We start from the raw sequence: 17,989 nt of genomic DNA on the forward strand, positions 1-17,989 counted from the left end.
AAAAAATTATGGGTATTTTTCTTTGCTTGCATTTATATCATGTAGCTGCTATTTTGTACATATGTACATTTTCATACATGTTCACGAATCACGTGTATCTAGTTTGTCTACCCGTATACTTGGAAATCTGGAAATTTTGCATGTTTTCATATTAGTCAAGTTAAAATTGGTTAAACCATTGTATTATTTTGGTAAAAAAATATAAATTGATTTAAATGAGACTGCAATAGTTAATCTCACATTTTTCGTCCTTTGTTCAATAATTATAATAATCTAGGGAATAAATTTTACTAAAAAATTTCTGTGTATTTTTAAAAGATATATAAACTTGGAAACTTGTGATGGAATATTTCCACAGTATAAGAGATTCTTATATCTAGCAGGTTTAGCAAAAGATGTTGGGTATACTATGTATACATGTATGGCAATGAGACAGCATTCCCAACACAGACAGATATTACTTTCTTCTTATTTTAAATTTAAAATTGAGAATGGAACAGCAGAAGGTCACCAATAGGTCTTCAATGCAGCGAGAAATTCTCGCACCCAGAGGCGTCCTTCAGCTGGACCCTAAACAAATATATATACTAGTTCAGTGATAATGAACTTCATACTAAACTCCAAATTATACACAAGAAATTAAAATTAAAAATGATACAAGACTTACAGAGGCCAGAGGCTCCTGACTTGGGAAAGGTGCAAAAATGCGGCGGGGTTAAACAGGTTTATGAGATATCATATTTATGTAGTACAGCTAGAATTTGATATAAAAATAAGATGATGTGGTATAATTGTCAATGAAGTTTTGATTAACAATTAAGTTGTGTTACATTTTGTGATTGGGTCAGGTAAAGATTAACCCATGATTTTTGGTAGGTAGCAGTTTTATAAGCATTTACATGTACATATCATTTTTACTTTCCATGCTGACTATTTTGTCCTGTCCCCTATATCATGATTCATTCATCTGAAACTTTTGGATTGTGTTTACATGTATGTAAAAATAGTTAGTAAGTTATTTCTGTATTTTTATACATACTGGTACATAGAATTTCTTTTATTCGGACAGAAAAGAAATACCATTTCAGTTGGCTCCAATCTCAGCAGTTGATAGGAAATGAGTTTTCTGATTTTGACATCTTTAAGATGAACCTTAATTAAAATATTATGGCACTTCATAATGAAAACACAATTGATTGATCGTGCTGAATGTCACGTAAGCACTTACGGCTTTTTCTTTGTTGTCCATTTGTATTGGTGGACACTTTGTACAGTAGGCAGGAATTTAATATGAAATAAGCGGCAGAAAAAAATAGGTCAGTGGCCCACCGTCACTTAGTATTTCCAACTTCATGATAAAATTGTATACTTTTAAGGTTGAGAAATTAAGATGATATATATGCCAAGGCTGCAGATTGAATAATTTGTACATGTACACGTACCTAAATCTGAAACAAATCACAGATGAAATTAAAATTAGTCATACATGTATATGCATCTGATATAATTTTTCAAACTGGTTATCGCTTTATGATATATATATACATGTAGCATGATGTAGTGTAAGCATAAATTATAGAGCACAAAGTTTTTTAAGTTTGGGTTACTCACACATCTTCTAATCCTTATTCCAAAAAGGTAGTTTGTGCAAATATTAAAACTTACTCGTTCTATGAAAACAGAAATATATCCCCCATGTCAATGCTGGTGTATGCCTTTGAATCCCAAACAAAATAAAATGAGTAAAAGGAGGGCAGAATGATTTTACCAAGTAACTGTAAGGATGTTAGAATAAGTAAAATATTGCTCCAGATGAGTTGAAAAGGAATATTCTGTGCAATAACATGCAGGAAATAACTAAGGACATAATAAAAAAAACTGGCATGGCAGCTGGTGAAAATTCATAATCATTTAGATGCAAAACAATCACCCTGCCCCCACCAGAATGAATTCAAAAAGACCTCCCAATCATGATTTACAAATTGATACCAGTCACACTTGATAAGCAGGAGATATTCAACAAATAAAATCTGGATATATTTATGCAGGTAGGAGTTTATATTTATAATTTAAACATTACCAATGACACGCCGAACAAACAAAACATCATGAATTTTGGTATAAAATTCTTTGTGAAAATGCAACTTTTTTCATTAAAATTTTTATGGTTCACAATACACAAACACTAGAAGAGACCTAGTAGGCTAATCTATTAATTTATATAATGAACTTGCACTTGGAAAATGAGAACTATACAAGCACACCAAATGCGGATTCCGGATTTGAACAAAAAAAGGGGGAAGGCTGCATGCCCCAAGACTCTGTATAATAATGACCTGAATAATTCTGATTTTTTTCCTTCATTAAATTAAGCAAGCAATAAGATCATATTTGTTTATTCGCCCAATCATATCATTATGACATGAAACGCCGGTGAAAACAAAATATACATTTAGTTTTTCCGTCAGCCGATCCGACTATTACAGGGTCTTTCGAACGCTTTTTTCTTGCATTTCAGGGCGATTATGCTACTACATCTTAAATTAATTGAAAAGTGCAGGTACAAGAGCTATACCAACCCACTCCATTCTGGTATTGGTAGAAAGGGCACATTTCAAATTTTTCAAAAAGTGCTGCTACTAGTTATATAACGTTCGTGTAAAAGAAATTTCACAACCCGAAGTGCCAAAAAGTCAATAAATCGATAGAATTCTCCATGTTTTATTGTTTTTTATTTACAAAACCTCTAATAAAAAACTAGTGGCAGCACTTTTCCAGTAAAATAAGTTATCCTGATTACAGGGAGACCAAAATCAGGGCGATCCGATTTCATCTTGCACCTGCACTTTTGACTTTTTTGGAAAATGTCTACTTTCAGTTTGAAGTCACGTGACACTAGTGTATATATATTTTTCTATAAATAAAAGTTTGGAATGTAAATCTGAATAGACCCTTTTCTCTCCGTTTACTCCTATGACGTGTATTTTGGCTTTTAAACAGAGAAAACTAACTCTGAGTTCAATATGATTTTTCTTGTGTATAAAAATGGGAAATTTCTTAATACGACCTTAACATCCCTGCGCAGTTAAATAGATCAACAAAACTATCCGTCACATTATAATATATATGACGGTCTGGATTAGGAGAGGGGGGTCTACATTTCTGTATTCTGTAATTCTTTAGGCCATTTTTCTGTAAATATGATTATTCTGTAAAATTCTTGTGTTCAGATCCTGCATATGAACATTTCCTGTTGTATCATAATATTGACATGATAAATCTTCTTGTCTGTATCAACGACATACGTATGACGACACTACCCCGTACCCCACCCCCCCCTTTTTTTTTAATCTGTCACTGTACTGCACAAATGATACCATTTATCAATTTTGATTAATATCTGAATATCTGATTAAAACCAAACGGGGGAGAAAAAGACCATTTTAATTTCTTCGTGATAATTTGGTTATCTGGGATAATAAGCAAAAGTTAAGATGACATGAGGTATATTAGATCATATTTAATTTGTCATATGAGGTACTAGTACTGAGAAGCTGAACATTCAGTTTTATAACAGAGAGTACCGGTAGTTAACCGATATTAAGAGAAATCTGAAATCCGATAGAGTAAAAATTCGATCACCAGAACTAGATTTTATCCTTGATTGCCCAACTGTCCTACAAAATATTAAAACATTGCCTATTAATCAATTGTTTTTGAGAATATTAAAATATATTTAACATTTATTGGTACTAAAAATACCCCAAAAAATCTAAGACAATGTCATCCGTCCTCAAACATCAGTCTTCCAGCTCTTACCAATTAATTGTTTTTTTTTTAATTATAATGAGTTATGGATCTTACAAATATGAAACTGAAGATGTAGGAACTATGTCGACGAAAGAGCCGTTTTAATTTTGCAATTCCTTTCAATTCCCTTTAATTATCCATTGATAAAATTTGAAATTATAAAGAAACTAAGGTTTCAACTCCATCGGGCAAAGTTAATCTTCGACTGATTTGGCTATTTTTTTTTATGTCTTTTTTGGTCATATAGCTCATCAACTCTTTCTGTTCTTTTACATCCTTGGCTTTCAAATATTCGGCGCTGGGCGTAAATGATGAGGATAAATCAAAATAGCGTTTCGGAACGAAATGATACGTTAACTCGTGCAAGATCGTGATTTCGGAGAAAAATGCCGATGCTTATGAATGTATATAATTTGCATCGCTAATTTCAATAAACCAGTTCCGATTACGACCAGTTCAACATTTCATTCTAAATGATCTACTTGTCTATTGTCCATTATCAATAATAAATTTGATATGGAGAAAACGCAAAGTTTCATTATTCTTTAAATTATTTATTTCTGAAATCAGTATTTTTTACCTTATTCTTAATTTTTATACAATTATTTTTTTACACACCATTATTTTCTATTCTTTATTTGATTGCCTATTTTTCTTCATTCTTTATGTTTTAGGAGGGGGGACATTATTTTCTATTCTATAAACCACCTCATATATCTTGGGTTATTTCAAATAGATATCAGATATTCAAGCGGAATATGATACATAATACTACTGGGCCTCGGTGGCCGAGTGGTCTAAAAAGTTACTACTGTAATCACTAGCCAGTCAACACTGAGGTTGTGAGTTCGAACCCCGCTCGTGCGGGTGCACTCGACTCCAATCTTAATTGACTAGGATTGTCAGTTTTGCTTTCGAAGGTCGGTGGTTTTCTCCGGGCATTCCGGCCTCCTCCACCAATAAAAACTGGCCGCCACGAAATAGCCCAAACGCGATGCTTAAAGTTGGCGTTAAAACACCAAAAAACAAATCAAATCATAATACTACTAGTATAAGAGTATCTACAAGGAGAAGCTGTTTAGTTGGTCGTTTTTAGTGGTCTCTTTCAAAATTAAAGTCGGTGAGATTAATATGCTACAACAAACCAACAAAGAGGGTTGCCTACTATGAATAAAAAATCTATGGAAAATGTTTTTATATTTTATGTTTAGCTGTTTGTATTTGTTTTTGTCGTCTCTCTCTCTCTCGTCATGGTTTTGTTTATTTCTATTGGAGTTTGGTTTTTTTAAATTCTTTTTTAACGACAACGCATGCAACATCTTATTTATTGTTTGAAAATTCTTCACTCGGTCATAATTCTGCATGAAATATTTGCCACTGTACGTCCAGAAAACAACAATCAATCAAGCATTTCTCCTCTAAAATTGAAGTATTATAATAACTTTAAACATTATCAAAAAAGTGTTTCGTTTAATCCTTTGATCTGATATAAACACGTCTCGTCACTCTCTTATATTAACATTTCAAATTTCCGATACCAAGGAAAAAAGTATTATTGAATATCAAAGGAAGTAACCTATCAAAGATTCAAGGGTTGCGTTTCGTCTACAAAAGAAAATTCTTAGTTATTCAAACTATTCAAAGCAAGGGATGAATGCATTATACGCCATTCTTGTGCATTTTGAAAATATTTATAAATATTACCACATCAATGATAGTTCATGGTAACACAGATTGGCAAACTAGATGATGATGATGATGGTGAGGTGGAGGAGGAGGAGGAGGAGGAGCATTCAGCGGCGAATGATATGCATATTCGGGTCGAAAGCATGTTAATACGGTATTAATATTTATTCTGCTTTGTACAAGACCAACACGCTGAGTCGATTTTTCTATCGTACTAGTTCACAAGGAAACAGTCCACAGGAAGATGTATCACCTTAATTTGTGTTAATTCCAACTCACAAGAAAAACGCACATTAAAGTTTTTGAGAATTAACCAAGATAACAAAACACCGTAAAAATAATGATTTCAAAGTTTTTAGCATTTTTGGTATTGAAAATTACGCTATCAGATAACGACGTCAAAGGAAATAAAATGACGTTAAATGTATTTTTTGACATTTTTTCATCAAAAATTGTCTCGATCATTACAAATAAACGGTAGCATATTACATGCTGAAATTTATATGTTGGATAGAATATACTATGAGGATGTTCCATGTTCTTTATTTTACAAGTTTTTCTGCAATTTATATTTTATCATTTTTTACTCGGACGTTGGGCGCTTTACCGGAGAACCAGTGTTAAACATGCTAAATGTATAAAATAATGAGCCAGATTATAGTATATTTAGAAATTCACTACTTGTAAAGGCTGCAGAAATACCATTACTGTATAGTTCTTATTCAAAAAACATAATGAAATAGAAGTAATAAAACAAAATGCACATCCTGAAAAAGATCTGCAACACTTGTGTTAAGTTTACATGCATAAATGATAATGAATAATTTAACCAATTAACAAGCAGGGCTTTTTTGTAATTCTACCTTATTTTAAAGTTAAGTCTGATAAATACAAATATCCAATTGCATTATTTAAATTACATATATAGTGTAAATTAGGATTTCTATGAATTTGATTATATATAAAATTATTTAAGAATGAGCTTGGATCTTAGAAAAACCCACCAAACTAACATAATCTTCCAATTGAAAAAAAACATTTTATCTATCAAGTCCAATGTATGGAATAAGAAATAGAATTAACTATTGTACACTGCAAAAACGTTTTAATGGTACAATCCTTTTTTCAAATATATATTCATTATACATTTTTCAGAAGACATACCTAATTGAAATGTCTAAAAGCCGTATTCTGAGTCTTTCAACGTTTTTCAATTTGACAATTGTATGCCGGACAACAAGTGTTAAGATAGCAGACAATACTACTGCCAATATCGGGAAGATGACCATCAGAGCTGGAAGGACAATCTAATCCATGCCTTAGCTATTAAAAACAGAAACATGCATAATATCATGTCTTTAAAAGGAACACTCTTTTTTCTGATGCTCTTTCTATTAAATTAATTAAGTCAAAATCCAAAATATGTCCATCTGTAGACAAATGTTCTTCTTTATGTTCCCAAAGGTAGTTTTTCTCCCTAAGAATCAATTTAATGCATCTATCACAGATGTCTCCAAAACCAACATATTTAAATCTGTTTGTGGCTTTATTCCTTATGATGAAAAGACACTCCACGGGTTCCCTCTCAAGGTTTTGAAGTTTTCCACCAATTCTGGTGAGCTCTTGCATGATTCTTGTCTTTTTCATTTTTTCTGTTTTTATTATTCTGTCTTCTGATTGATATTTGGAAAAAGTCCCCGGTTTTAGTTTTTTGTAAGCCATAGCTTTAATTTTCTCCTCCATTAGCTTTAATCCATAAATGTTATTGTCCTCGTTCCCAGAGCTGCTATTTCTAGGGTCTCCTTCTTCTCCTTCCATTGTTGTTATTGTGTGTCCTGAAATTTATCCAAACATTTAAACTATTTTAATGTTAACATTGTTACCTACTATGTTTTGCATGATTATTTTAATGTTTCTACCCTCGGGGATTCCTTTTGATTTATCATAACATTGACCATGTTGACTCTTTTTTTAAAATTATGCTTCAGATTTTGTTTTAATAGAAGAAAGACTGCAATTGTTGTAAATCGTTTATGAATCATGAAAACATTGTACAAAGACATTATCTTTTTGACAAATAGAGAATTTCTGTTTCAAGTTGCTCATTCTTAAGTTGCATGTATACTGTTGCTTGTCTTTTTGTTGTTTTCATTTTTTGCCATGGCATTGTAAGTTTATTTTTCGACTTATGAGTTTGGATGTCCCTTTGGTATCTTTCGCCTCTCTCTTGCATTTGCTGTAGTCTTCTAATTGTATATAAACTGTTAACACAGAGAGGTATGTCTCGCCTTTTTGTAATTTTGTGAATTTCCCCATGTTGCTGAAGACGTTTAAACATGCTAAATGTATAAAATAATGAGCCAGATTATAGTATATTTAGAAATTCACTACTTGTAAAGGCTGCAGAAATACCATTACTGTATAGTTCTTATTCAAAAAACATAATGAAATAGAAGTAATAAAACAAAATGCACATCCTGAAAAAGATCTGCAACACTTGTGTTAAGTTTACATGCATAAATGATAATGAATAATTTAACCAATTAACAAGCAGGGCTTTTTTGTAATTCTACCTTATTTTAAAGTTAAGTCTGATAAATACAAATATCCAATTGCATTATTTAAATTACATATATAGTGTAAATTAGGATTTCTATGAATTTGATTATATATAAAATTATTTAAGAATGAGCTTGGATCTTAGAAAAACCCACCAAACTAACATAATCTTCCAATTGAAAAAAAAACATTTTATCTATCAAGTCCAATGTATGGAATAAGAAATAGAATTAACTATTGTACACTGCAAAAACGTTTTAATGGTGCAATCCTTTTTTCAAATATATATTCATTATAAATTTTTCAGAAGACATATTCATTATACATTTTTCAGAAGACATACCTAATTGAAATGTCTAAAAGCCGTATTCTGAGTCTTTCAACGTTTTTCAATTTGACAATTATATGCCGGACAACAAGTGTTAAGATAGCAGACAATACTACTGCCAATATCGGGAAGATGACCATCAGAGCTAGAAGGACAATCTAATCCATGCCTTAGCTATTAAAAACAGAAACATGCATAATATCATGTCTTTAAAAGGAACACTCTTTTTTCTGATGCTCTTTCTATTAAATTAATTAAGTCAAAATCCAAAATATGTCCATCTGTAGACAAATGTTCTTCTTTATGTTCCCAAAGGTAGTTTTTCTCCCTAAGAATCAATTTAATGCATCTATCACAGATGTCTCCAAAACCAACATATTTAAATCTGTTTGTGGCTTTATTCCTTATGATGAAAAGACACTCCACGGGTTCCCTCTCAAGGTTTTGAAGTTTTCCACCAATTCTGGTGAGCTCTTGCATGATTCTTGTCTTTTTCATTCTTTCTGTTTTTATTATTCTGTCTTCTGATTGATATTTGGAAAAAGTCCCCGGTTTTAGTTTTTTGTAAGCCATAGCTTTAATTTTCTCCTCCATTAGCTTTAATCCATAAATGTTATTGTCCTCGTTCCCAGAGCTGCTATTTCTAGGGTCTCCTTCTTCTCTTTTCATTGTTGTTATTGTGTGTCCTGAAATTTATCCAAACATTTAAACTATTTTAATGTTAACATTGTTACCTACTATGTTTTGCATGATTATTGTAATGTTTCTACCCTCGGGGATTCCTTTTGATTTATCATAACATTGACCATGTTGACTCTTTTTTTTAAATTATGCTTCAGATTTTGTTTTAATAGAAGAAAGACTGCAATTGTTGTAAATCGTTTATGAATCATGAAAACATTGTACAAAGACATTATTTTTTTGACAAATAGAGAATTTCTGTTTCAAGTTGCTCATTCTTAAGTTGCATGTATACTGTTGCTTTTCTTTTTGTTGTTTTCATTTTTTGCCATGGCATTGTAAGTTTATTTTTCGACTTATGAGTTTGGATGTCCCTTTGGTATCTTTCGCCTCTCTCTTGCATTTGCTGTAGTCTTCTAATTGTATATAAACTGTTAACACAGAGAGGTATGTTGCTGAAGACGTTTAAACATGCTAAATGTATAAAATAATGAGCCAGATTATAGTATATTTAGAAATTCACTACTTGTAAAGGCTGCAGAAATACAATAACTGTATAGTTCTTATTCAAAAAACAAAATGAAATATAAGTAATAAAACAAAATGCACATCCTGAAAAAGATCTGCAACACTTGTGTTAAGTTTACATGCATAAATGATAATGAATAATTTAACCAATTAACAAGCAGGGCTTTTTTGTAATTCTACCTTATTTTAAAGTTAAGTCTGATAAATACAAATATCCAATTGCATTATTTAAATTACATATATAGTGTAAATTAGGATTTCTATGAATTTGATTATATATAAAATTATTTAAGAATGAGCTTGGATCTTAGAAAAACCCACCAAACTAACATAATCTTCCAATTGAAAAAAAAAACATTTTATCTATCAAGTCCAATGTAAGTTACGGAGACAGTAGGCAAACTTATAGGATAATATTTCATAATAGTATTACATAAGAACTTGTCACAGATTCTTAACTGAATGTATGTCAGATTAGTAAAATTTCTAATTCACTGACATCTGTCGGACATACTCAAATTGCAGAATCTTATTAAAAAATGCGTTTCCTATGACATCATTTTGAATAATATATGTTTATATTTTATTTATTACACTCTAACTGTATAACATTTAATTCTTCTCTGTTTGGGTAATTCTCGTTTGTCAATTTTCCGAACTTCCCATCCCCCCTTTCCCCCTCAGGAGAGTTATTTTTTTCTAAATCGAAAAACAATGTGAATGAGTTATGAATAATAAATAAATAATTAGATATTCTTTATTTTATAGTTTTTCTTTATTCTCAATTCTGTATAGAGAGAGAAAAGAAGGGAAAATGGGAATAGATTTACTAATTTGATTTGCACCCACTCGACTGAGCAGTTTGATTTGTATTTACAATTCTGTACAATAAACGTTTTTACAATTCATATAAATTATCAAACAAATATATACAAGTTAAGTTGGAAAGTCAGTAACCAGCCTGTTTCTCTTGACAATCACTTTCAAAATATAAAGCGATTCACCATCAGAAGAGTACCCAATTTTAGTCGGGTACGCTTTGAGGTACACTTTTTTTGAAGTTTTGCCGTATGAAAAACTTGGATGCGCTATAGCCTCATCAACAAACTTTTTAACCAATTCCAAGGAATTCGAACAAAATTTCGACTTCCCTTGGAACCGATCTTTTCTGACAAAGTTCTTAGGGTGCACTCGGTTGGACAGTTCAGAAAATGTTCAATCGATTCCAGATTCCATAACAAACCGAACGGATTGGAACCGGAAGAGCTAAATTCAATATGGAGATTGGCATCGCAACATTTTTGACTCTGTCTATGTTAGAAGACGAGAATGAAGAAATTGAAGACGACAGCATTGATTCTCTTAAAGCATCTTTTGGTGTCCCGGCTCGTAAACTTTCAATAATGTTTTTTTTTAACATTGTCGCGTTTTGGTCGAGCACTTGAATCCATGATTAAAACAAATATATATACTTTTATAATTTTAATAAGCGAACATGGCATGCTGCCATGATGCGAGCTAGCACATGTAAGTAATAGATTGATTGATTGATTGTTGGTTGCTTAACGTCCAGTGGCAAATATTTCATGCATATTCAGGACGAGAACAAATTAACAATAAATACAATAGGTAGGTTCTGTAATAGGGGCGTCCGGGATTAAGGTCGGAGAAATTTAGACTGCCACGGGAAATGAGGATATATTGGATAGGGACAGAAATTTAGCCTTGCAACAGGTCACCTACGGACCCCTCAAAGAGTTGTTGCAAGGGTTCTTAACGTGCAAAGAGCGTGGCACTCTCTTTACACGAGGCATCGGATTTAACGTCCCCATTCTGACCGGACGTGGCTGCAAATTTGTACATCCCGCACAACCAAACGGACGCCCCACTTTAGCACGGGTTTTACTGCCGGTCGGAGGAAGACCAATGGTGACCATACTTCTATTCCCCAGTCACCCTTGGGGGGCATGTAAGTAATAGAAACGAGGCTGTGGGAAGGTGGAGCTAGGAACACATGTAGTGGAGACAAAGAAAGCGTCGAGTGTTGGAAAGTGATGCTTATAACACGTGTATGAATAGATAACTAGTGACGCACAATGACTTATCCAAGTCGCCAAAGTACAATTTATCCTAAATAGACGACCTTAAGATCATTTAGATAAGGAATTTCTATGCTTTTTTTTAACTTGGTATCTTTTGTGTCTTTGAATGTAATCCAGATTTCTTCTTTCATTTTGTGTATCTTCGTCGGTAAGTATAACGATCTCACTTTCGTTTTCCTCACTGTCACTTAGATCCTTGATTTCCGATGCTAACATGTCCTTGTGCTCTTGATAAAAGTGCCATTTGATAGCTGTTTTGTGATGATATGTTCTCTCTCTCGAAGAACAGTGACATGACTAAAGTCTTTTTTACGGTATCAAATGTTACAATTGTTCTCTTTAATTTTGACCAGTATCTCCTTCTTTCGGCATGTAAGGAAAAAAATATACTGTGAGAAACTGAATGTGGAATCCTTAAAAAGACTAAGAAAAGGACATGTTCTAATACAGCTTGTTCTTTTAGTTGTTGCACCATATGACTTTGATCTTGTGTTAGTATTTTTCTTCCACCATTTGTTCTTATGAAACGTAGTTTAAAATTTCTTTACATTGCTTAATCGCATAATCACTTTATCTAGCATGTGGACATTCAAAGGAATAGTTGCGATCACGTTTCGCTTTTTGTTGATCTTCTATACATTTTTTTATTCTCTCAAAATATACCAGCATCAGGTCTACCAGTTATTTAGGCCAGGATTGAAGGGGCCTGAAATGTTCTTTGATGAGGCAAATACTCCGTTATATATGTCAACAATTACAGTAGGATAATGTCTGGTTTGGTAAATGTCATTGTTTTTATCCATATGCAAGTTAAGATGACTTTTAAACCATCTTTTTGTTATAATCTTTCTACATATTCGGCATTTCTTCGTGACTGATGTTTCCTTTGGTGTTTGGTTTTTTGAAAGTTCTCTGAAGGAAAAATGAATATATATTTAGCATTGAATAGGTGGAGGGATACTACTTTTAAGAATAAAACAATATTTGTAATTGGAACACTATTAAATAAATCAAACATATTATATACATTGAAATGCTTCCTACGACTATCAGCGAAGTCAATACAATTAAATAAAACATGTTTAATAGTATACTTGCAGTTGCAAGGTATACATTGTGGTTCATCTTTATCTTTAAGAAGATACTCGTGTGTTATTCTAGTATGACCAATACACATAGAAATAACACACTGATCTTTTCTGATCAAGAAAATATTTTACTCTATGAACATTTTTTTTTTGCTGGCTTCAGCCACAATCTTAGATAATATCAGCACTAAATCTACAATGGCCTTCACCAGGTTGAACTGGAAACTTCCCAGATGAGCTTTTAATTTTCACCAACTCTAACTGGTCCCTGCCACAAAGAGCATTTTTGGGATTTCATTTCTCCCTTATTGCCTTCAGTGCTTAAGAATTTGAAACCCTTAACCAATAAACTTTTTTCCTATGGGATGACCTCTTCCTCCTCCTGGTTAAAATCCTTCAAAACTGCCCTGCACCAAGTTTTATTAGCCATTATGATAAAGCTACAAAATGAAACATATAATAAAAAAAAATGTTTTGCAACTATACATATATCATATGTTTCTGTACCCATGTGTACATGTTGAATGTTAATCATGCAAAACATGTTGTGCAATCAGTCAACATCTGTTATTAGTTAATCATTTCAATGTATATCATTAACGGGAAGCTTAATACAAAAATTTATGATAAAAGAAATGATTTTTCATTTCCTATCGTTATTTATTCATTTTTAGATGGTGACGTTCCCTTGTCACCATCTTATAGTGTTTATTTATCTCAACTTGTACGATTCGCTCGTGTATGTAACAACGTATTAGATTTTAGCGAGAGAAAGTTAAACAGACTTATTAAGAAGGCCCCCCCCCCCCTCAAGGGTGACTGGGAAATAGAAGTATGGTCACCCTTGGTCTTCATCCGACCGGCAGTAAAACCTTTGCTAAAGTGGGGCGTCCGTTTGGCTGTGCGGGATGTACAAATTTGCAGCCACGTCCGGTCAGAATGTGGACGTTAAATCCGATGCCTCGTGTTAAGAGAGTGCCAGGCTCTTTGCATGTTAAGAACCCTTGCAAATACTCTTGGAGGGGTCCGTAAGTGACCTGTTGCAAGGCTAAATTTCTGTCCCTATCCAATGTTCCCTCATTTCCCGTGGCAGTCTAAATTTCGCCGACCTTAACCCCTGACGCCCCTTTTACTGAACCTACCTATTGTATTTATTGTTAATTTGTTCTCGTCCTGAATATGCATGAAATATTTGCCACTGGACATTAAGCAACCAATAATCAATCAATCAATCAATATTAAGAAGGGATATAGTTACGATACTGTTGTCAGGTCATTAAAGATTGCATATTTTGGCTTTAATATAGATTCACTTATAGGGTTTTTGCATCGGAATTAAACACATTTATTCTAAAACCAGTTGTTGGCATAACACGGGTTATGTTCTTCTCATATATTTTATGATGGTAAAATACTAAACCCCTAACGGGAGGGATTGTGCTTGATATTCATAAGATAAAGACAATCTTTCAATCGGTTTAATTGAGGTCTGGAGCTGGCATGTCAGTAACTGCTAGTAGTCTTTTGTTAATTTATGTATTATTGTTATTTTGTTTATTTTCTTTTGTTACTATTCTGACGTCGGACTCCGACTTCTCTTTAACTGAGTTTTACTGTGCGTATTGTTGTTTGTTTTTTTCTTTTCTTTATTAGCTAGAGGTATAGGGGCAGGGTTGAGATCTCAAAAAACATGTTTAACCCCGTTGCATTTTTGCGCCTGTCCCAAGTCAGGAGCCTCTGGCCTTTGTTAGTCTTGTATGATTTTTGAATTTCAATTTCTTTTGTATAAATCGGAGTTTAGTATGACGTCCATTATCACTGAATTAGTAAACATATTTGTTTAGGGGCCAGCTGAAGGACGCCTCCGGATGCGGGAGTTTCTCGCTGCATTGAAGACCCATTGGCGGCCTTCGGCTGTTGTCTGCTGTATGGTCGGGTTGTTGTCTCTTTGACACATTCCCCATTTCCATTCTCAAGTTTATAGCAATTGGTTGAGGCAAACTTATGTAAGAGAACAGAAACGAAATATTCAGCAGTTTCCCATTTGAAAAAAAGGGCATAACTCGACCTGATATTACCTGTGTATGTGCATCACAAGGACAGGACAGACACATTTATCCGGATGCAGCCATCATTGACAACCAAAGCAACTATACAGCATTGAAAACAGTCTATACTTTTTGGAAATTTGGGTCATCAATGCTCTATGCTGTTCCGTTTTCTATTGTACGGTACTCTCAGACACAGCTTCAATGAGATCGACAGATATCCTTTGTAGCATTACAGAAAGGAGAACTAAGGGTTGCAAAATAGCCTTTGTCGCAAACGAAGTGATAAAAAAGTCAAATTTCTTGATTGAATTGGCATAGCTACGAGATCTTTGTTTGTTTAGGTTTAGGGAATCAACTTAAACTTTAACTTTAAACGCAGTAAGAGAAGTTATAACGATTCTGATCTACTGGCCCAACGGGCTTCACAAAGGGTTTTCAGTTTCTGACGTCTATCCATTTCTTCTCTTACTACTGCAGTCCCCAAGGGTGACTGGGGAATAGAAGTATGGTCACCATTGGTCTTCCTCCGACCGGCGGTAAAACCCTCGTCAAAGTGGGGCGTCCGTTTGGCTGTGCGGGATGTACAAATTTGCAGCCACGTCCGGTCAGAATGTGGACGTTAAATCCGATGCCTCGTGTAAAGAGAGTGCCACGCTCTTTGCACGTTAAGAACCCTTGCAACAACTCTTTGAGGGGTCCGTAGGTGACCTGTTGCAAGGCTAATTTCTGTCCCTATCCAATATACCCTCGTTTCCTGTGGCAGTCTAAATTTCTCGGACCTTAATCCCGGACGCCCCTATTACAGAACCTACCTATTGTATTTATTGTTAATTTGTTCTCGTCCTGAATATGCATGAAATATTTGCCACTGGACGTTAAGCAACCAACAATCAATCAATCAATGTATACTTTAACGACCAGGCCAGTTTTCTTATCAGTTTTAAAAGTAGTAACCTCCCATGTTGATGTGATGTTGTAATCAATCTATTTATTTGTACCATCTTTATTTAATATTATATTGTACAATTTGAATTTGTGATTATTTTAATATTTAAATTTAATCATTTATTTTTTACCAAAGATATAAACAAGGTAATTTGAAAGTCTATGATTAATTAATCACCGTAGTTCAATTCAGAAGTCAGGCGGTCTATTTTGACTACATTATGTTGAAAGAACATCGGGTGTTTACATCATAGAAAAGCAAGTGTAGAAATCAAATTAAGAGATATATTAATGACTGGTAATGCATGATACGCTGGCTATGCGCGCAATGTCCTTTAATTTTAGTTTGAAAATTAGTTTGCCATATGACTGTTGTGGTGGTTGTGCTCAACTGATTTTGGTCCTATCATAAATTAAAATAAATAAAAAAATAATAATTTAGCTTTCCCTAAATAAAAAAATGTGGAAAAAAGACATGTCGAGTTCTATAATCATGACTGGAGTGTGGCCCCTACTAAGGTGCCTCTTCCCCTTATAAAAACATCTCTGCCACTGTGATCATTAAATATAATGACAAGAAAAAAAAAATCTAAGTTTTTAGAAGTGATTTTGTTGTATAGAACTAACGCTTACAATAAATATATTTACACGTGCATGAAAATGTGTCCACTATTACTGAAAACCACACAAGTTCCTGTAAAATGTTGCATCACAATTCTAAATCTGGGACGGCAGAATGAATAAAAATTATTATAAAATACGTCAAAAGGTCATTCGGAGACGGGATGCAACTGGCATACCAAAAGTGTAAATACGTTTACTGATATTTGTTCAGTGAGCACAGCACATGTTTTAACAAAAAATATCAGTAGTTTCGCAATTGAACTTAATTGTAAATATATAATGTACTAAATTTATTGTATACAAAGCAATGAAAAATCATTTTCATTTCAGATGAATACATTGGAAAAGCTGACGGAGAGGTCTGCACCATTCACGTCACCAATAAAAGTTAAGATAGTGGCCAGAAGTCAGCAGATGACATCAAAAGCTGAAAACCAATATAGACAATAGACAATAGACAATATTTATTAGCACAAATACATTTTCATTAAAACCCCCAAGGGTGACTGGGGAATAGAAGTATGGTCACCATTGGTCTTCCTCCGACCGGCAGTAAAACCCTTGCTAAAGTGAGGCGTCCGTTTGGCTGTGCGGGATGTACAAATTTGCAGCCACGTCCGGTCAGAATGGGGACGTTAAATCCGATGCCTCGTGTAAAGAGAGTGCCACGCTCTTTGCACGTTAAGAACCCTTGCAACAACTCTTTGAGGGGTCCGTAGGTGACCTGTTGCAAGGCTAAATTTCTGTCCCTATCCAATATACCCTCTTTTTCCGTGGCAGTCTAAATTTCTCCGACCTTAATCCCGGAAGCCCTATTACAGAACCTACCTATTGTATTTATTGTTAACTTGTTCTCGTCCTGAATATGCATGAAATATTTGCCACTGGACGTTAAGCAACCAACAATCAATCAATTTTCATTAAATGGTTATGGCATACAGTATTGAGACAATAAACTGACAATAGTTAAATTGACTATAATTATATTAGAGTGACAGTGGTATACACAGGGAAAAAAAAAGACCATAAATATGTGTGTATCGACAGTTAACACATCATTAATGTTCATGTACAAAAAACAAAAACAAAAATTAGGATACATATTAAAAGAAATATAAGTTATACAGATGTTCTCAATAAAAAACAATCATTAATATACTTTATGGTGAGTTTTATAATGACTGGCATACTGCTATTTAAAAGTGCGGTCATATGCCTCAGTGTTATAGCTGACTGCAATTTAATAAAATTGAAATTAAGATTTTTATTAATATTTTGTATATAGGTGTCCCTCAGTGATATATAGCATGGACAGACTGAGAAGAAATGGTATTCATCCTCAATTTCTTGTCTATTACAGGATAAGCAAATGCGTTTACTTCTTTCGGTGTTGGTATCACGCCCCCTTTCAATTGCTAGGGAGTGGGCACTGAGTTTAAGTTTACTGAAAACTGATCTGTCGGTTTTGAATTTACATATATCAATATACGGGGGCCTTTTCCCAAATTTTTAAGTCTTACAAAAGAAATTTAATTTTTCACATTTATGGATAGAACAATTCATAATTTGATATGCCTGGTGAAAGAT

General features: G+C 33.5%; 1 protein-coding gene across 5 annotated transcripts in view; it reads right to left on the reverse strand.

Annotated features, from left to right (window-relative positions):
* LOC127721949 (OTU domain-containing protein DDB_G0284757-like) overlaps nucleotides 1–17,989 on the reverse strand; it is a 269,632-nt gene that overhangs the window by 79,389 nt on the left and 172,254 nt on the right. The gene's annotated exons all lie outside the window — the stretch shown is intronic.

This window comes from Mytilus californianus, unplaced genomic scaffold (assembly GCF_021869535.1).
Source record: "Mytilus californianus isolate M0D057914Y unplaced genomic scaffold, xbMytCali1.0.p SCAF_12, whole genome shotgun sequence".
Taxonomy (NCBI): domain Eukaryota; kingdom Metazoa; phylum Mollusca; class Bivalvia; order Mytilida; family Mytilidae; genus Mytilus; species Mytilus californianus.